We start from the raw sequence: 22,127 nt of genomic DNA on the forward strand, positions 1-22,127 counted from the left end.
CTAAGAGACTTCAAAATGAGTCAGGAGGTCATCAGAGGGGTCACACTTACACATGTCTCAGCAGGATCTCAGAGACAAAGTAGAAACAACCCCAGGCAGAGGTGCTCCTGAGGGCTATGGACACACCCAGTTCCTATGGTCATGACAGATAGCTCTGGAGTTCAGTGCCTTGCCAGTGTACCCTGCATTGGAATTTGCGTTTCTAAGTATGATGGAGTTCTACTCAGATGTTACTTCTCTATACGTGCCTCTTCTGTTGCTTTTACTGAACCTGTGGTTGGTGCTGGGGTTGGTGTATGTTCAGAAGACTTGAATCTCTGGACTGTCCACATGCCAGCTAGGCCCTGAGCCTCAGCGGAATTGCAATACCTACTCTCCATTTCATCGGATTTACCCAGGTCAGCTAACAAGGAGGTAAGGATGATCAGCCACCACACCAAGGAACCAAGAGGGTCTACAACTGCAAACAGGAGAATCCCATCCATCATCCAAGTGAGATCTAAGCCCCCTCTCAATTTAGAGGTAGAATGGGCATTACCATCTCAGTGCCCTCAGGATGGAGGAATAAAATATGGATTAGAGAGGACTTACTAGTATTCTAATATAGAATTATTGTGACTCTAGCAATGGAAGAAATTATATCATTGATATGGAGACAGTGGTCATGGGAGTTGCTGAAGGCAGGGAGGCAGGAAGAGGGATATGGGGGCATTTTCAGAACTTGGAGTTGTCGTGAAAGATATTACAGGGACAGATGCAGGACATTATCTATTCTGCCATAACCCACTGAATTGACGGGGAGAGAGTGTCAACTACAACATAAACTATAATCCCTGCTGTGTAGCAGTGTCCAAAATGTGTTCATCAAATTCAATGAATGTACCACAGTAATGAAAGAAGTTGTCGATGTGGGAGGAGTGGAGGCTGGGCAGAGTGGAGGATATGGGAAATTCTTAAAAAATTTTTTGTAACATATTGTATGATACATGTATCTTTAAAAAAAAAAGATGGTAATAAAAAAAATTGGTATTTAAAGGGGGAAAAAAAAAGAGCAATGAAGAAAAAAAGTGATAGAATATAAGCCATAGGACCAGAGACGACCTTCCAGTGTAGCTCCCAAATCCAGAGAGGAGATATGACAGCATCTAAATACTGAGCTAAAAAAAAAACTGTTTTCTCTCCTCACCTTAACCAGTTTAAGAAACAAACTGGGCAGTCTGCATTGGAAGGGAACTTTATCAGACCTTCAGACTGGGCTCATCATAGAACAGGGTCCTTCAAGTATATTCGGACTGAAAGATCTTCCCTCAAATACCCCCAATCCATATGCAGGCATATATTTATGTTTAAGTTAAGACTGTTATATTAAATTATCCAACATGTTGATCATAGTAAAGAATAATTTGTCAATTTTTAAAAGCAAAGTTATTTAAGTCACCCTATGTTATTTACTCAAAGATGGCAGGGATTGGGATGTATTAACACTTACTGTATGAAGTCTGATAACTTAAATACTGTTAAATCCTTGCAAATCCATTATTTTATTTTTAAATTTTCATTTGGAAACAATCTTAAAATTACAAAAAAGTTGCAAGAATAAAAATAGTTCATAGAATGCCCTTGCAATAGTTCATCCCCTTTGCTTTTCCATTCTATTTATCTATATCTATTATATAGATACAGATATTCTTTTTATCTAAAAATTACATGTATATCTATCTATCTATCTCATTTATCCAATTCTTCTCTGAACCATCTGAAAGTAAGTTGCATACATGACCTTTTCCTCATAAATGTTTCAGTGTGTGTTTCTTAAAATTAGGATATTACCTTACATAATTACAAGAGAATTATCAATTTCAGTTAATTTAACATGGTTACAATACTTATACTAGTCTTCCATCCACATTCCTAATTTGTCAATTGACCCAATAATGTCAATTTTAGCATATTTTCCCTCCAGTACATAATGCAACTTCAGAGCATGCATTGAATTTAATCGTCATGTCTCTTTGATCTCCTTTAATTTGAAACATTTCCACAATCTTTCTTTGTCTTTTATGGCATTGTTATATTTGTTCTCCCTCTGTTAAACATACTGCTTCCCATTAAGGTTTTTCTGATGTTTCCTAAATTAATAGATTAAAGTTTTACATTCTCAACCATAATAGATATTATATAAATTACATAAGTGATAGTGTATCCTTCTCAGGGCATTATATCTGGAGGCACATGGTGATCAGCCGCTTTTCACTAATAATGGTAATTTTGATCATCCAGTCAAGATATGCCTGGCTTAAATGTATACTAGGCATTACATATAAAAAAATTATTTGCTAAAACATTTTAAGTCTAGGATGATACTATTTCCCCCAGAGAGGCTTTTCATTTGTGTCTTCCAAGGCACCTGTGCTACCTTTGACCTGAACCATTTTAACTGGTTCTCAATGCTTTTGATTTTCCAGGCCACCCATATGACATGGTAGCAAATTCCATCCAAAGACTGGTTTGATTCTAAAAAACTTACTCCTTAAGATGCCTCTAACACACCACGTTCTTTGCTTCCATGCAGGATTCTTCTCCAGATATTCACGTGGTTCAGTTCTTCATTAAATTTGGGTCTCTGATCAAATATCTGAAAATACCTTTCTTAACCATCCAACTAAAATATATATCCCACCCTTCCATCTAGTCTTTATGTTCTTCCTCTCACACTATCTGACATTTTATATTGTTTATCCGTCTGTTGTCTCTCTCTCTCTCCTGCTATTTAGTTCCATGAGGGCAGGGACTTTGTTTCACCCTGGGTCCCCAGCCCCTAGAACAGAACCTGACACATGGTAGGCATTAAGCAGATAGTAACTGAATGAATACCTATAAATGAGGCTAAATGAGTTTAATATATTTTCTTTTAAGGTAGGTAAAAGAAAAAAAAAAAGAATATGTAAGCATTACTGACAGAAGATACTACCTCACCATTAAAATATCATACGCAATATTGTGCACTGCTAAAGAAAACAGTATGCTTCTGACCTCTATTGAGAATATCTTTTCTATATTTGTATCTATTGTTTTTGTGGTATGTTCATGACATTTCTATTACAACTAATTCTCATTGCATGTGTGCAATGTCCAAATATCAATTTACCCAATAAGCTAATAGCTTAGTTTAGTTGCATTGTTTGCCTTTTTTAGACATCATTTACTGAAAAAAAATTCTGAAAAAAGCCAATAGAAAAAAAAGTATTTAGATACTCCTTGTTTAACTACGGAATAGCTATTTGAGAAATTAAAATGAATGTGCTATATTATTAACTTTGCCAAATATATATATTATTAATTAAATTTTTCAAAACAATTGACAAGTTTTTTACAAATTATTTTTATAATTGCAACTTTCATATATTTGGTGTAGCAGTTTGATATTGTTTATGAATTCTAAAAATATATATCAGATTATGTTTGTAAACTGGTCTGTTCCTCTAGGCATATCAGATTGTATTAGATTCAGAGGTTTCACTTTTACTTTATTAAATTATTATTAAGGCTTTGATTGGGCCACGTCAGTAGGATGCTGAGTCCCCTCCCCTGCCTGACAGAGCAGAGGAAAGAGTAGGAGTTTGTGATGCTAGAGCCCTGGGAAGGAAATATACAGAGAAGGAGGTATGTGAGGAAAGAGAGAAGGCTCCATTAGACACAGACCAGGGAAGAGAGAGGAGCTGTTCACCTGATAGTTTAGATCTGGCCTTGTGTAGAGAGCAGAGTAGCTGAGCCCAGATAGAAATGAGCTCTGGGGAGAGGAGGAGCCTTATGCTAACCTACAGTAGAGAATAGAAGGAATTGGGACCATGGAACCTTAAGAGGAAGAGAAAAGCTGAAATCTCACAGAGATTGGCAGCCATCTTGCTCCAACACATAGCAAGAAACTCTGGTGCGGGAAGTAAATTACACTTTATGGCCTTGTGACTGTAAGCTTCTACCCCAAATAAATACTTTTATAAATGCCACAGATTTCTGGTACTTTGCATCAGCACTCTTTTGGCTGACTAATACATATGGGGAGGGGGCATTTGAGGTTATAATGTGATTTAGTAGGATAAGACAATATACATACTAAGTATTTTCTAAGTCATGACATGACTAATATTAGCAACAGCTTTGTCTCAGTTTGCCAGGGCTGCTGTAAAAAGTACCACAGACTGTTGGCTTAAATGACAGAAATGCATGCTGCACAGTTCTGGGGGCTAAAATTCCAAACTCAAGGTGTCAGCAGGGCCATGATTCCTCTTCTTGGGAAAATCTGTTCCATATCTCTCTTCTGGCTTCCAGTGGGTAGCTGACAATCCATGGCATTCCCAGGTTTGTGGAAGCATAACACAATATCTGCCTCCATCAGACAGCCATCTCTCTCTTACTGACTGTGTTCAAATTTCTTCTACCAATAAGAACCCCAATCATATTAGATAAGGGCCCATCCTAATCCAGTTTAGTCTCATCTTAACTAATAATATATTCAAAGATCCTACTTCCCAATGAGGTCCCATTTACTGGCCTGGGGTTAGAGACCTGAATATATCTTTTGGTGGGACATAATTTAATCCATAACAAGCAGATATATTTTTAAGAGGTACATGAATATAGCTATAGAATCCCACTAGGGCACATAAATACGTGCACCAAATACACTGAATATGTCCCCCAAAAGTGGTTAATGAATAAAGTAATAGCAAAGAAGTTGATATGTAATTTTAGGATACATAAACTCTAAGTTTTCATTTTTCCTATATTCATACATTACTTATTTCATCATTCTCAGAAATTCTGAACTCTTACTATTTATTTAGGATTTTACAGAACATTAATTTAGCTTTGAGCTAGCCATAGATGTACAAAAAGCAACTGAAAACAAAGCAAAAAAATTTGAGCACTAATAATTAATGCCAAATCTAACTTTTCGTCTCTGGAGCATCTAGCTTCAAATATAGACCAAGTTATTTTTAATAGCCTCAGCAATGATTTTCCTTAATCATAAGTGATGAATAGTCAATTGCCTGAAATATAATATTTAGAAAAAAATCTCCTGATTGTGATTCATGACACTTTGGATGTCAAGTCAGGTAATACTGGGGAAGTTAGTTTTCCAACTGTTAAAGTTGCAGAGCTAAAATATGACAGTGCATATGACTTAAAATAGGTTGGAAACAAAACTTCATATGCAAGTCCCCAGGAGTTAATCACTGAATTTTTGAATGCTGAAATCAATGCTATAGATGTTTTTTTTTATTTTTTCATGACTTCATATAGATGAAAAAATATCAGCTATCATACACATCTATCATACCACTGGTAACATAGTAGAGTTCTCACACCAATTATGAATCAAAGGGAGAATCGAGTACAGGATACCATTTTTTCAACAAAAGCTTACGAAAAGAAATAATAAACTATAAACATATAATACGCTTTTTTTTTTTTTTGGATATGTGTTGGGTATTTTTTTTTAATTATTTATTTATTTTTTAAAATTACATTCAAAAAATATGAGGTCCCATTCAACCCCACCGCCCCCACTCCCCACTCCCCCCACAGCAACACTCCCATCATCGTGACACATCCATTGTACCCTGTAAGTACATCTCTGAGCATCACTGCACCCCGTAGTCAATGGTCCACATCATAGCCCACACTCTCCCACGTTCCATCCAGTGGGTCCTGGGGGGATCTACAATGTTCCGTAATTGTCCGTGAAGCACCACCCAGGACAACTCCACGTCCCGAAAACGCCTCCACATCTCATCTCTTCCTCCCATTCCCCAAACCCAGCAGCCACCATGGCGACCCTTCCCACACCCATTCCACATTTTCTCTGTGGACATTGGATTGGTTGTGTCCATTGCACATCTATGTCAAGTGCGGGCTTAGATTCCACATGGATACTGGATGCACTCCTCCTGCTTTCAGTTGTAGACACTCTAGGCTCCATGGTGTGGTGGTTGACCTTCTTCAACTCCATGTTAGCTGAGTGGGGTAAGTCCAATAAATCAAAGTGTAGGAGCTGAAGTCTGTTGAGGCTCTGGGCCTGAGTGTCATATTATCAGTCCAGAGATTCAAATCCCCTAAATATATCTTAAACCCCAGCACCAACTACAAAAATTCCAATAAAGTAACATGCAAGTCTTGTGAGAAGAGATCCCCTCTGAGTCCAATTCCATCATGCAGAAACACCAAGCTTTTTTTTTTCAAAGCTAATAGTAGAAATGTACAGCCCTGTCCCTCCTCTAATAAAATGCTTTGGTTAGCAGCCAAATCTCAACTTGATTTTTATATTGGCTACATAGAAGGGATCTCATTGGAGGCTTTTTCTAACTTGATTTACAAATATCACTTCTTTCAATTCCCAATTTTAAATTAAATTGTGAAATAATACAACAGTGTAATAAATTATGTGACAGAAGTGGGGACTACTACAGACAGAAATTACAGTCAACATCTGAGTAAGGTGGGACTGCTTGTTCAGTTATAGGACTCTTTCTGGGCTCTTTCAGTTGATATTGCCTTTCTGGTGATAAATATGGTGACATCTGTTTGTGCAGCAATATATACATATATATGGTGATAAATATATATGGTGATATCTAGATATATATCTCTCCATCTAGAGAGAGTTCGAGTTCAAAATTTTGCCACCTTTTGAACTTGAACAGGAGAGGGTGCAAACTTGAAAACCAAGTCATCCTACTTCTCCAAAAATTACTAAGCAAAAGCAGTACATTTTGTGTTTAAGTTTTGGTGTTGTATTATTGATGCCATTAATAATCCATTTTTTACCCTGCATATATTACTGAATCTATATCTTGTTCTCTGTTTTAGCATCTTATAAAATGGAAATATTAATAACATCTGGCTCTCAAGTTCTTAAGCATGAAATAATATAATGCCTATAAAATGACTGGCAATTCTACATCTAACACAGATTAACACTTAAAAATCATTTGCTGTTACTAATATTATTATTCTCATTAAAAGTTTAATGAGATAGAAACTATTGTTGTATTTACTAAAATGAGATACTGGCATCATTTTTAAATTATGTCATCTCTACCCCTAACCATTAACTGAGCATTTAATGATAAATGCATGTTTAAATGGATACATTTTCAGAGCTAAGAAGGCTACTGAAATTTTTTCATGAAGATGTCCACAATTATTTTAAATATCAGTTAATGGTAGTGGGAAACTGGAAGAACTGATTGCGAAATCTCTGAGTTTGGACTATGAAATGATAGGGGAACAGATGATGTTGGCTATAGTTAAAGGATACATGAGGGGTTAAAGGAGTTTTGGCAAAAAAAAGCGGGATGGGTCCTTTAAAGTTTGATCAATTCCCTGATGATGGTCCTGGCAAACCATGTACAGGCCATATGTCAGAGGCAAGTCCTTTGGAGAACTACACCACCGCCCTTTGCATGGCTTCAAAGCATTCCCTTCTACTCAACGGTGTACTGTCTTAGAAAATACCATCTTTATTACAGGGAAATCAAAATCACTTCACATGGCAGAAAGGTAAATACATAGAACTGTGAAATACAGTGCTTCAAACATGAGATGACACTCTTACTCTCATTGTATTCTCTTTGAAATTAACTATGAGCTTAATACTTCAAAGATAATGTGATAATCAATGGGCAAAGATATCAAAATAGCCTAAGCTATGAAACACATTTCAGTAAAGAAAGCTAATGTCACCACATTCATTTCCCAAGAGTTAATGGGGTAAAAAAATACATACTTCACACTGTTTCTTCCTGCTTCACTTCAAGTTACCAAATTAACTCACACGAAAAAAGGTATTTTTTTCTCATATTTTAGTTGTTTTTTTCTCCAAAATAAATGACTACTCTGTGCAATTGCATTTAGTGTCTACTACATGAATTAAGTACATGTATATATATGATACTTTTGCCATTTACAAACTTAACCTGAGTTTATTTTAATGAAATATGTAGTATCAGGAAACTGTCCAATTGGTCAGCTTTTCTTTCTTACTTCTTTCCCATAAAAATTGTTCACAATTACCTTCTTTTTTTCTAACTTCTAAAAGAGAATACCAATTATAAGGGCTCTCATATATCTTTTTAAAGTTTTAAGAAAATTATCGAGACTTAGTGTGTTTGGGAAAGAGAAATAGCATGACAAGAGCTTAGTGAGCCTGGGGGACAGTAGCAGAAGGTGAATTCAGGATTGTTCAAAACATTAGAATTTGATCTTCCAAAAGAGGAAGTATATCATATGGACGTTCGGTGATTGATATGTCCTTTGATACAGTGAAGGGAGTGAAAGAGCACATTTAATGACAATATGCACCTGTATTACAAACTCTTGAAGGAACTCCCAAAAAAGAGAAGATGAAAAATCTCATACCACTGAATAGTGGCAAAGAAGTTAGAACCACCAAAAAGCTATGCCTTTTAGTCCATGCAAAAATATTTAAAAAAACAAAGATAAAATCTAGTTTTCTTTGTTTTTTTTTAAAGTCATAACATAATCTAGAAAGCTGGCAAAAAAAAAAGAGAAGAAAAAAACACCATTTTCTCCCCATTTTAACAAACAGACTTGTGCACAATTTTGTACCACATTTCCCCGAAGAAACATAATATAGAGTTTTAGTTTATAATATTCCTCCTATATACTTTTTAGTAGTTATACGTAATCCTCTCGAATGGATGTGCCAAATTGTATTGTTGGGCATAAAGCTGCTTCTGATTCTTTATTGCACATAATACATCCTTCAACATCTTCAAACATGTGACCTTTTCATAATTTGCACTGCTTCCTTAGGATAGATTCCCAGAAGGAGTATTAATGGATCAGACAGTATGAATATTTTTTAGTTTTTCTTCTTATATATTGCCAAATTGCTTTCCAAAAGGGCTGTGCCAATTTTAATTGCAATGAACAGTGTCTAAAAGCACCAGATTCACTGCATCCTTGCCAACATTGAACATGATTATTTTTAATTTTGTTATTTAGTAGGTGAATGACTATTCTTCATATCGTTCATATAATGTATTTAGTGTAGTAGAACAGAAGATGGGAAAGGAGAATATCTGAAATTGAGGAACAAGTGAGAAAAGCTCCCTATTCTGGTGGCTACCCTTATGGCCAAGATGGTTAAATAGATTCTACAAGATCTTCAAATGAGATTAGTTCACATTAACTTTCATACACAAAACACACTGACAGATAAGTGTAAACCTGGGCAGGAGTCTCTAGGGAGAGGCCATGAAAGTGAAATGGATTTTTGGTCCAGTCCTATGTGGCAAATTAATCATGCAAATAAAGACAAGGAAGGCAAGATAATCAAAAGTAAACAAATACATACATATTTTAAAAGTAAAGACGCATACATTTAAATGAGCAACTCCATTTCTAGGTCAAAACGTTCAGCTATATCTGCTTTCTGATTTATTAATAAAGCATGCTGTTCTGTTTTATTTATAATCAAATTTAATCGAATCTTTAATTGTATTTAATAATTTGGCTGAACTATAGTTTACCTTCTTAAGATAAAATAGATGGTCTAAAATTAAGCTTGAGCTAATAAGAATTAGCAGTATAGGTGATGCAATACAAGCAGATATTCATACATCGGATTATTGTCCTTCTTTGTTTTAACTTCCTATCCCAAAAGAATTCATTTGAACTATAAAATGTAAATACATTTAAGTTCTTTACTGGAAGCTACTTACATTGAAACAAAGATTTGAAGAGCACAGTCCTAAATTACTTCTGAAAAGTTATCCAAGTAGGAAAACAGCCAAATATCACTTGAGACATAGTAACTTAATATAGAAAAAGGAATGTTGTACAATTAGCTTCTTTCCTACTAAAAATTAAAGTATATCAGTTCAATATTTTGTTTCCAATATAGTTGTTGGGAAGCTCAAAAAAAAAAAACACCAGTATTATTTCCCCAATTATTATTTTGTTTGTTTGCTTGCTTGCTTTAGTATAGATTTTTTCCTATTATTAAAATAATGTCTGTCTCTTGCAAAAATATTTTAAATACTTGAAAGTAAAACCCATAATCCCACTACCCCCCAAAATAAGTGTTAATATTTTATCTAATACTTCTAGTATAAGTGAAAATAGGATCACTCTTTATATGAAATTTTGAATTCTGCTTTTTTCACTATTATTTCATCAGCATTTCCCAATGTTATTAGCTACATAATTTAAAAATCATGATTTATGGTATGTACCATATTTTAACTATCCCCCTATCTTTGACCAAATAGATTATTTCTACTTTTAAACTACTGCAAATGGCAGTTTAATGCAACTGTGTATATCTCTGATTAAGTCCATTGAATTAATTCCTAGAAGTGGTGTTATTAAAACAAAGAAAACATTTTTAAGGCTCTTGGTACACATAGTGGGTTTTCATGGTTTTTGCCTGTCCAACATTCATTTCACCTTCTGTAGTCTAAGTTCTCTGATCTTCCTCCATGCTGTCTTGGTTGGTCTGGCAATCAGGGCACCCAGTGATCCACTCATTAAGGTACAGGCATGAAAACCAAGCTGGGCCAACCATACTCTCTATCCAGGAATTTGGGTTGGAAGCAAATTCAAGCACTGACAGAAAGGAATGATTTTGATTCATCCCATTGATGGTTGACCAACAATAGTTCATCAGTTCCTCCCACTATCTCTGTAGCCAATCTGTTTCTTTCAATTCTGTAAACTATAAAAATACCTTTGCTTTTGTTATGGATCTTTTTCCTTAAATTTTCATGATTTCTGAGGCACGCAACCAAAGAATTCTGATAACACCAATTAACAGTCTTATCAGAAATGTATAAGTCTGCAATCTACCTCATCTTTATCATTATCAACCTTTATAAATGAATCAAACTTTACTAATAATCTGCTATTTTGATAAGCTGAAAAATATGTTTTTTTAAAATTTTCATTTATTTTATCATTAAGTTAAAACTGTAAACAGTTACTGGCTTTTTGTACCTCCTTTTTATGAAAACTACCTAATTTCTTTCTTTATCAATTTTTCTGTTGCTGGGATACTTATATTTCTTTTTTTTTTTCTTTATTCATTTTTTTAATATTACATTAAAAAAATATGAGGTCCCCATATACCCCCCACCCCCCTCACCCCACTACTCCCCCCCATAGCAACATTCTCCTCCATCATCATGAGACATTCATTGCATTTGGTAAATACATCTCTGAGCATCGCTGCACCTCATGGTCAATGGTCCACATCATAGCCCACACTCTCCCACATTCCATCCAGTGGGCCATGGGAGGACCTACAATGTCGAGTAATTGTCCCTGCAGCACCACCCAGGACAACTCCAAGTCCTGAAAATGCCTCCACATCTCATCTCTTCCTCCCATTCCCCATACCCAGCAGCCACCATGGCCGCTTTCTCCACACCAATGCCACATTTTCTTCGATTACTAACCACAATAGTTCATGAATAGAATATCAGTAAGTCCACTCTAATCTATATTCTATTCCTCCATCCTGTGGAACTTCGATTGGTTGTGTCCATTCCACATCTATGTCAAGAGGGGGCTTAGATTCCACATGGATGCTAGATGCAATTCTCCTGCTTTCAGTTGTAGGCACTCTTGGCTCCATGGTGTAGGCATGTAGGCACTCTTCAACTCCATGTTAGCTGACTGGGGTAAGTCCAATAAACCAGAGTGTGGGAGCTGAAGTCTGTTGAGGCTCAGGGCCTGGCTATGATATGGTCAGTCCCAAGATTCAGATCCCCTGGGTATATATTAAACCCCAGCACCAACTACAATTCTGGTAAAGTAACAGGAAATGCTTGTGAAAAGAGATCACATCTGAGTTCAGCTCTATCACACAGAAACACAAACTCCAAAGAAGGGCCAACTGACATTAAACTGAACTCCATCTGCCATGACCATAAAACCTGTGGGTCTCTGTAGCCCTCAGAAGAACCAATACCTGGGGTTGTATCTACTTTATCTGTGTCTGGGACTCTGTTCAGGTGTGCATAAGGGCAACCCCTCTGATAACCTCCAGGATCTTTTTTAGAGACTCATAGCCATATAAACTCATTTGTCCTTTCCATTATGTTTCTTTTAGCAGAAAATGATTACACCAATTGTGCTGCAATTATGCACAAGACACTGGGGATAAAATGAAAGGCTTTCCAAGAAGTATGCTATCTTTAGAGGGAGATGGATATAAACTGGGAAGCAATACTTTGAGATAGTTCCTCTAATAAGAGAAAACATTGGAAGAATTTTATAAGAGTGAATATTAAACTGTTATTGGCCATTTGTGTTGAAAACATTTTCCTCAGGTTTTCTTTTTTTTTTTTTTTTTTGCCTTCAATCATAGACCCACCCACTATTTTTTAGAGAAGTTGTGGGTTCACAGAACAATTATGCATAAAATACAGGATTCCCATATCACTCCACCACCAACATTCCGTATTGGTGTGGAACATTTATTACAACTGATGATAGCACATTTTTATAATTGTACTATTAATTAAAGTCCCTGGCTTAACTTGGGGTTCACTGTGTCATGTGGTTGCATGGGTTTTGGTTTTTCTTTTTTTTTCTGTTACCAAATATACAATCTAACATTTTTAATTATACTTATGGTATGATTTTTACATAAAAGTTAATTTTACAATGTCAGATCTTTCCATTTCTCCACTAAGTTTATGTTTGGGAAGTCTGAATTTTCTTTCTAGCTATTTTAGATTTTTCTTTATATTAACTCTTTACTTCATCTGACATTTATTTTGGAATATAGTGAGGTAAGGATTCTATACTTTCTCCAAATAATATTCAATTATCATAGTAGCATTACTGATCATCTTTTTCTATTTTCACAGATTTGTAATTATTTCATATTATGCCCAATTTTCACATATTTTAGGGTTTGTATCTGAACTCTTTTATTGTCATCTATTAGGTTGTCTGCATGTTCACCTACAGATAACATATTTTCTCAAATACTGTCATTTTGTAATCCCTTTAAACAGTTGATACTGCAACTTCCCCTCAAGGATGTCTTTGTTTTAAAAATATTTGCTATTATAACCTATATTATTCTATATAAACTTTAGAATCTCTGTAAATTTTATAACAATCTCTTTGGAATTAAATTATAATTTGTATATATGTAAGAAATACATATGACATATATATACATATATATTATATATATATAAACCTTTGATATTTCTACCTATCTTGGAAATTTCTCTACTTATTCACATTTATTGTAATTCTTTCTTAGAAAAAATTTGAGCTTTAATATGTTGATTCCTGTCTTACTATGATATAAAGTCAGGAGAAATTTTCAGGTAACATTGAAATAACTGCTTTCTGTTACATTGAAAAGAAAGACAGGGAGCTGGAAGAGATAGAAAAATACATAGAAACAAAGAACAAAGAGAATAGAAAAAATTGATTATTAGAAGTTGCCATGAAGTAATTTCAGGAACTGACTTATTTTGTGCTTTAGTCAGCAAAGTCCCATATTGAAGATTATCTTTTATTTCTTTGGATAAAGGGAATTAGGCCAAAATAATCACTAAAATAATTTTATAGATGCAATAAGTTATTTGCTGCTTATAATAAAACATAGCATCTCTCACTGCCTGTATTAGATAGCTGCTTTCACTTGGGGAAATCAAATATTACTCATATTCAATTTTATCTAAGTCCCCAAAGATGGCCATTCAAACAATCACTGATATATCCACCATTTTACAGACACTGGAACTAAAGTAGTGACGGACTCTGATGTCTACTCACCAACACTGCTTGGGTGGACACAGGACTGAGGAAGCCTTACCATTGATTCATGTACTTTATGCATGAAGCAATGGTATATTTAGTGCAATTCTTCTTGTCCAGAAGCATTTAAAATTTACAACTACTTGCATACAATCACCCTCTGTCTCTGGCAATTGTCCTTGACTGAGTGCTCAGGCTCTGAATGAGTCCTCCATTCCTCAAGAAGTCATCTGCAAGTACTGTCCTTCAGTGAGGAAGACATTCAGCCCCGGTGCCCTCTATAAATGTCAAGGAAACATTTCATAGTCAAAGAACAAACAAAATGGTAACTACAGTAACTCAAGCCCATGGGCAATATGTCAGTTATACCTCTTCAGTTGCAAGTTTGCAGTTGAAGCCAATGAAGTGTCTCTTCAAGTCCTGAGAAAGTTACTTTCTGATAGACATAGAAATAGTTTGTTGTTGTTGCTGTTTTCTTATTTTCCTTTTCTTTTCCTTGAGGGAGGTATTAGTTGCATAAAGCCCTCTCTATCCATGCAGGTCTCCCCTTTCTGCTCCTGCTTTAAATTTTTAAGCTAATTTAGAGCAGTAGATCTTAATCATTTTCTTAGCTGTTTTTCTTCCTGATTCTGCAACATTTTGAGATAAGAAAAGCTTGCAAACAATTTGGCATTTCCTGGAGCACCTGAAACTCACTCATTGACCCTTTTGAAGTCCACAGACTTCTGAAAATAGCGAATCGTCTTTTAAAACATGTAGTGAGTATTTAAAAGGAACTTCATAGATATAAGGACTGAATTAAATGTATACATTATACATATATAGTTACCTCTAATGCTAAAAATTATATGAGATCTCTAACGGCATACCAATTTACAATATTTTGGTCTCAATATAACATTAACACAATATAATATTTTGTCAGATATTAAGATAATTACATACAATCTGGTAGATGCAGTCATTTCTCCTTACATTTACTTTGACAAAATGAAGGACTGTTTAACAGGCAACTGGCAGAGGGGTTAGTAGTTGACCAACAATGTTTCTAGACCTGGCTCAGCTTTCCACTAAATTTGAAAAAGTTAATTTGAAATAAATATGGTAAAGGATAAATGCTTGCCACTTTACTTCCTCTGAAAATATTATGATTTGATTTTAAATGTTTTTTTAAAAGTAGATATTCTGTTATCTCACTTCTTGATCATCTTTGAATCCATCCCTTTTGCCTTTACCCTCCACATTTTGTGCATTGTTTCTGATTTTTTTAAGACACAGCTTCAGGAACAATAGAAGGTAGTGTATTGGATTATAGTCATGATTACTTTCCAGTTCTTCAACTAATTTGAGTGTATTTGTGTTGCTGTGTAGGTGGATGTGTAATAGTTACAGAACTAATGAGATAAAAAGAGACGGGGCCATGGAATGGGAGCTTGGAAAAAATGGGTTGGTAGAAGATATTCTGTATAAATTTATTACTTAGTTTTTATGATCTATTTCACCCCAATAGAATATAATAAACTTCATGAAGGCAGGGTCTTTGATTTATTCTCTGATATATTCCAAGAACTAGAACAGTGCCCTCAACATAGTAGGCCCATGGTGCAATTTGTTAAATTTTAAAACCAATATCATAATTAATAATAATCACTGAAAAGAGAATGCTCTCTTGTGAAGTATATTCCTCATTCAGGATGCCTTGGTGAATTTCTTTCACATGCAAGATGTTTACATACCTTTTGAGAACCTTTCCAATCCTACATCCTAACGTATATATGTGTTTGGTGGGGGGGTATGGGAACGATTTACTCAACTACTTGAGTTTTTAATAGAAAATGAAATAATTTCCCTGAAATTGTTAGTTTAAGAAAAAGAACGATTTCGCCATTAATTAAATGAAAATAAATTGCTATTAATTAAAAAAAACAAATCTCACTATCTTCCCTATCCACGTACAATCTCTAAACATGAGTATTTAACAAATTAGGTTCTATTTCATAAGATGAGTAATGGTATTTATACTGTTTCTATTTGTAATTTTTTTTATTGTTAAAGATAATTGGGATTTCATAAATATTACATAAAAAATATAGGGGATTCCCACATGTTCCACCACATCCCCCTCCCACACTTTCCCCCATTAACAACATTCTTCATTAGTGTGCATTTGTTACAATTGATGAACACATATTGAAGCATTGCTACTAACCATGAACTATAGTTTACATTATAGTTTACACTCTGCCCCACATAATTTTATAAACTATGTATTGTATTACTATTTATACTAAAAGTAGTTTTGTTTTGTTTGTTTTCTTAAAGGAGAAGTTACACAGTGAGTATTGAAATTAAAATCTGGTATAGGTCAAAAAGTAAATTTAGTGGCTTAGAGCCTTGACAAGTTGACATTTACTGGAGTTACTAAAATTCATCTAAAAAATATGGTAGTCTGCACTCATGGGCTGCCTTGTAGCAAAATAAGTCAAAACTAAATTGCATTTGCAGAACTGCAGAACTTGAGCTCCTAGTGTATACTAATAAACTAAGCAGCTACCACTACCCATTACCTCCCCTACACAGACCCCTCTCACAAGCATACAACATCATTTCTGTTTTCAGTTACATATTTTTGCTCCTGCTTTTAGCATAAAATTTATGCATTTCCCTGCACTCAATTACCATTTAACTTAGTGATTTAAAAATGGATTTAAATAACTGAAAAAATTATCTCCCAAAGTAAAACGTCCTGCCTCCAAAAAAGAAGAACACCCTTAAAATTAGTGCAAAGGCTCTTATTTCATTTAAAGATATGAAGCTTACCCCAATATACGATGTAGTGGATTTACAATATGCTACTTGATAGGAATATGGAAAACCACTTTCTCAGCCAATGATTTTTTTTTTTCCATTTAACTCTCCACTCTTAGTATTGGCCATTTTTGGTAACGTAGTATTAATTTATAGCTTATTTTAAATTTTAACTAAAAACGCATAACACATTTAAATTCTATCTGCCCATATTAAACCAAAGGGGAAAAATAAACAGTTTACCAGTTCACAGCACTGCATAAGTAAAACATAAAAGTAAAATAATTGCTTAGATGTTTAATAAACGTAATATAAATTTTGTATAGAAATATAACAACAACAACCCTATACTTTATTTAATTTTATTAGAAAACTCTGGACTTGTAAAGCAGATGTTATTTCGACTCTCAGGACAACATTTAGCATCAGTTTTCTACTAACCCAAATGTGATGTTTAAATATCCAACTACAATAGCACTAAAAATTACACTGAGAGCTCATCAGTTAAGTGTTCAAAAATTTGCCAACATCACTGAACACAGAACTAACACCACTGTTAATTTACCAGCAAACATTTGGTTATTTGCTAAAGAATAACTTACATTACTAAATTAGAAGGAAATGGAATCTTTACCATTAAAAAAAAACAAAACTGGAAACACATGTCTGACATTTTGGACAGCTCCCTGCTGATATTGTACAATATTTCTATTAGGTGCCTTCCCTTAATTTTTCCTGTGCTACCCAATCAAAAGCGAACCCAACCAAAGTGGTTTCTGGGGTTTGGATTTTTTTTTTTTTTTTTTTTTTTTTTTTTTTTGCCTGTTTGTTTTGTTTTGTCCCTGGGCAAAAGATTCCTCCAATAAAAGGGGCTATGGAGATACATAACAGGGAGGGTACTAAACTCAGTTCAGGATCTGCTCTCGCTATTAAGCCAATTTTTATTTCACCAAAGATTCTAACTGGCAGGCTGGGAGCTGCCTTTTCTACCTCCATTTCTCACTGCAAAACAATCGCCCTCAGTCAGCGAACAGAGCATTTCCCCAGCCCGGCCAGGGCAGGACTGGTCCGCAAAACCGAGGTATTTCAAGAACTTGCCCAAACGGAGGCTCCTATGGAGACAATCGGCCACAACAAAACAATCCTGAAGAGTAAGTTTGTGCGTCCAGTATGTGGATGGAGAAACCAGAGCACTGAGCTACGCTGATTCTGAATTGACCTGGCTGCACCATCCATTTGCAGCAGCGCACAAAATCCGCCTTCTGCGGAAGGGCTTGCAGAGCGGAGGAAAACTGAATGGCCTTATAAAATACAGTAAATTAGAATAAAATGAAATGAAAACAGCGTGAGCCGTGGAGGAAAGTGGGTACGGAAACCTGGTTACACTCAGTGGTTAACGTGCTTTAGGGATGGTTGCCCTGACCCCCGCTGGCCGGGAACTTTCTGAGGGCGGAGCCGCCGGGAAGCCCTGACTGCCCCGAGCGCGCCAGACTGGTTCCGGCTGGGGAGGGCGCCGTGACCAGGCGGCCCGGGAGGCGGCGAGTCCACCTGGATGAGCCGCCGTCGCGCACCCGAGCCCCGCCCCACCTCGGCCGCGCTGTCCGGTTGCAGGCACCCGCGCGCCAAAGAGGCGCAAGGCAGAAGGAGCCTCGGCCAGCTCCTGTCAGCGGGACTCTCTCCAACCTCAAATCTAAGCACAAGAAAACTGTGGCAAGCCTTCCTGGAGGGGTTTCAAACACCATAAAGTCTCCACTCCCTGTGCCCCTTCTTTCCTCCCTTCTTCAGGGAGGCGGACCAACCGTTACTTCCCCCTCCCCTCCGAAGTCCCCGGCGCAAACTAGGACTTTGGGAGCTCAGTGGATGCGCCTGACCCTGGCGCGCCGAATCCACAGCTCTCTCTTTTCAGTACCGCAATAAAGTTCAATTTGCCTGGCCCTTTAGGAGCCATGGTGGACTTTCCCATGCGTAGCGGGCGCTTTCTTTCTAGCTGAGCCTTGGGCATCCTATTCACTCCAACCCAGCCTAGATCCCTGAAGGACGTTGGTCCGGGAGAGGGGACCAGTCGCTCTCCCGGGGAAGTACCGTCACTCTCTCTCTCTCACACACACACACACATACACACACACACGACTGCCATCCCCATGCTGTCAAAGTCTGTCAACGCGGAGCGGAGAACGCACCAGCAGGAGTGGCGCGGACATGGGTATCAATCTCGCCGAGCGCCGCGACCCGCCGCCCGGGTCCCAAACATCCTTGCCAGGATGCTCCCAGGCACAAGGCGCCTTATAACCCCTCAAAACCACAATAGTGGTCCAGAGAACCACGCGAGCGCTGCCCGGCCGGACCTTACCCGAGGGACGCGTGGTCTCCGGCCACTCGGCTGGCCCGCGGGCCACGAGAACGCTGCAGCCGGGGTCCTGGAGGTGATGCTTCTCGGCTGCCGCTGCCCGGATCCCCCGCGCCAGCATCACTTCTCCCCCGCCTCCACCTCCTCGTGCTGTACTCTCTCGGCCGCCCCCTCCCCGGCGGCCGCCTGCAAGCCTGGCAGCGGCGGCGGCGCGGCGTGGTGGGTCGCAGCGGCGGCGGCGTCCGCGCGAGCTCGCCCAGCTGCACTAGCCGGAGCCGCCGCGGCAGCACCGGGAGCACCCGAGCCGGGAGGCGCGTTCCTCGGCGAAGGCTCTGGCCTCGGCGACTGACAACGCCCGGCAGCCAATCGCTGCCTCGCCCTGCGCGGCGGGGGGAGACCAATCAGAGCGGAAGGCCCAAGGTTTCCTCCGCCTTTGCTCAGCGGGCTTGTTTCCGGGAGAGGTGGCGAAGCTGGTCGGGTTTGGGATGGGGTGGGGGGAGAGGGGCGCGAGGTCGGGGGCTCTTTGCCCCGGAGTCTTGGGTGTGAAGAGAAAGCGGAACCCACAGAGGTGGGCCTGCGGTGCTTGCTGGCTGCAAAGAGCCCGCGCCTTGACAGGAAAGGGCGCCCGGGGTGACTGTCTCCAGATCCTCGGCTCAGCGGTTTAGCGTCTTGGCATCTACGTGTGGCGGTCGTGGGACCCGACCCCGAAAGGCACCACTGGAGAGCGAATGAGTGGAAGTAGTCGCCGCCTTTGAAGGAATCACGCAGTCACCAGACAGCGCCCCCGTTCTTCTTCCTTTGGCAGTTTTTGGCAGCTGGAAAGTGTGATACTTCTTAGGCTCGGAACCTGTCCTCATACTAATCAGCCCAGGACTGTGCCCGAGACCTGAAACGGGCACATGGAGGAATGTTCTCAAAGTTGTAGGTGGGATGCAACTTTCCTATCTTCCCCTCTAGCAAACTCCACCTACCCTTACCTTCGTCCACCAAAAAAACAAAGCACCTTGGAGAAGCAGTGCAGAAAGATGGTTTAAGCTGGCAACCTAGTTTATTTCTTTTTCTTTGGGGAATAAATTCTGAATGATACAGTAGGATTTATTAAAAATTCCCACCACCACCACCCCCCAAATGAAGTAATTTAGCTAAGAAAGAATATAAAAACCGAAGTGGCAGATTCTTTTCCCTCGTGGGGCGGGAAAGGGGGGGAGGGTAAGTAAACTAAATATCTTACTCCAATCTCATGAGGGGAAAGTTTATATTTGCAAAATGTAGGAATTCTATAACTTTAAATTTTAAAAGTGAAAAAATGCAATGGCAATTTAGAAATATCCTTGATAAAAGATAAAAGTTTAGAATGATTTTCAGTCATGAAACTAATCTTGACTAAAGAAAGCATTCAAAATGTGAAAATGTCATCCAACTTTAGAATGTTGTAAGCTGTTTGGATAGTTACAGAGACGTGCATACACAAATTTTCATGTAATTTTACTAGCCCCTCCTCCATGCCCTTCCAAAGATGCTATTTTCCATTATTTTACAATATTTTTCCATGTTGCCTGGCATTTTTCAACAGTTATCCATTGAGGTATATAGATTCTACTTGCCATATTCCTTAAGAAGACAACCGAATGAATTTCTTACAGAAGAAAAAAACTAAAGAAAATCAGTAGCGTTTTACAGGTATAGCACTAATACCTCATATCACTAGTGTTATACATAAACAACTCCGAGCAAAACAAACCTGCACAATTAACAGCCAAGTGGCAGGAAAAACTGAACTATTCCAAATCAATGAAGATGGAAAACCAGGACAAAATTTTAGAAGTAACTGACATGATTGCATGTCAGTGCTAGGTTTTCATGCATTGCTAGGAATTTCATGGATGTATTGGACTAAAAAATCCAGTGTTATTTAATTTAATAACTGTTTCCTTAGCTAGCAGTTTGACGTTTACTTTTTATTGTTGACTACTTAGTCATGTCAGCTTTTCTCCCCATCCAATAAGCAAACTCACACAACTTTGTAGTGAAGTAGGAAATTTGCCTGGACACTAATTAAATCAAGAAACCACTTACCTAATCTTAAAAATATCTAAAATGATTTCATGTTAATTGATGTGAAAATCTATATTTTTCAGAATAAAAACAGAATAGTTCATTGACTTAGTTCTCAAAAAGCTACATTTAACAGGCAGAAAACGGAATCAAGACAGAGATATCGGTCTAGTTCCACCTCTGGTTATGACTGAGTAAGTAATCTCAGGTCAGTCATTTGAACTTTTTCAGCATTCCTTATCTATAAAATAGAGATTAAAAACAAAATCAAACCTCTAGTTCCCTTCCTTAGGTATGGGGATTAGTTTTTATTTGGAACTTCAAGCTGCAACGGGCTTCTTGTAGAAGCCCGTTTCTTGTAAAGCCCTGTTTCTTGTAAAGATGAAGAACTGGAATTTAATGATAATACTATCCTCCCTCAAATGTGAATTAGTTTTAATTCTCACAATAGCCCTATTCATTATGGGTATGCACTACTTATTCCTACAGATGAATGTGCCAAGTTCCAGAATGGTTCATTTACCATTTTAAAAGTAAATTGACTATGAGGAACATTTCATTTGTTGATATTGCTAGCTAGAATGTTTCCCCATGATTCTATCATATGTTGTTTCCAATATGTTAGAAATATGCAAGTTTAAAGGCTCTCACCTTTATTTAATTAAAGACCATACATTTCGTTTTATTATTAGATGTTGTAGTAGGTTGATATTGTTTATGAATTCCAAAAATAGATATTGGATTATGTTTGTAAACTAGCCTGTTCCTCTGGGCATATTATATGGTATTGGATTCAGAGGGTTCACTCTTACTTGATTAAATTATGATTAAGGCTTTGATTGGGACATGTCAGTAGGACATTGAGTCCCTGCCTCCTTGGTAGGTGGGGACTCACAGAGAAATGACAAGGCAGAGGAGTTATTGAGAGTTTTAATTCTGGAGACTGGGAAGTAAGCAAAAATAGAAGCAGATACGTGAGGAAAGAGAGAAAGCTCCATTTGACACGCGAGAGGCCCAGGGAAAACAGAGGAGCCGTTCACCAGAGAGTTTACAGCTGGCCTTTTGGAGAGAGCAAAGCAGCTGAGCCCAGAGAGAAACAAGACCC

General features: G+C 37.6%; 1 protein-coding gene across 5 annotated transcripts in view; it reads right to left on the reverse strand.

Moving 5' to 3' along the window:
- Positions 1–19,831, reverse strand: part of B3GALT1 (beta-1,3-galactosyltransferase 1) — a 617,370-nt gene extending 597,539 nt beyond the window's left edge. For 3 of the 5 annotated variants that reach the window (XM_071216309.1, XM_058300695.2, XM_058300697.2), the window contains exon 1: positions 18,971–19,310. The gene's annotated coding sequence lies outside the window, so the exon portion shown is untranslated. Of the gene's footprint in view, positions 1–18,970 lie in introns of all 5 variants that reach the window. The other 2 variants (XM_058300693.1, XM_058300694.2) reach the window with 2 other exon arrangements.
- Between the last annotated feature and the right edge of the window lie 2,296 nt (positions 19,832–22,127).

This window comes from Dasypus novemcinctus, chromosome 7, assembly GCF_030445035.2.
Source record: "Dasypus novemcinctus isolate mDasNov1 chromosome 7, mDasNov1.1.hap2, whole genome shotgun sequence".
Taxonomy (NCBI): Eukaryota; Metazoa; Chordata; class Mammalia; order Cingulata; family Dasypodidae; genus Dasypus; species Dasypus novemcinctus.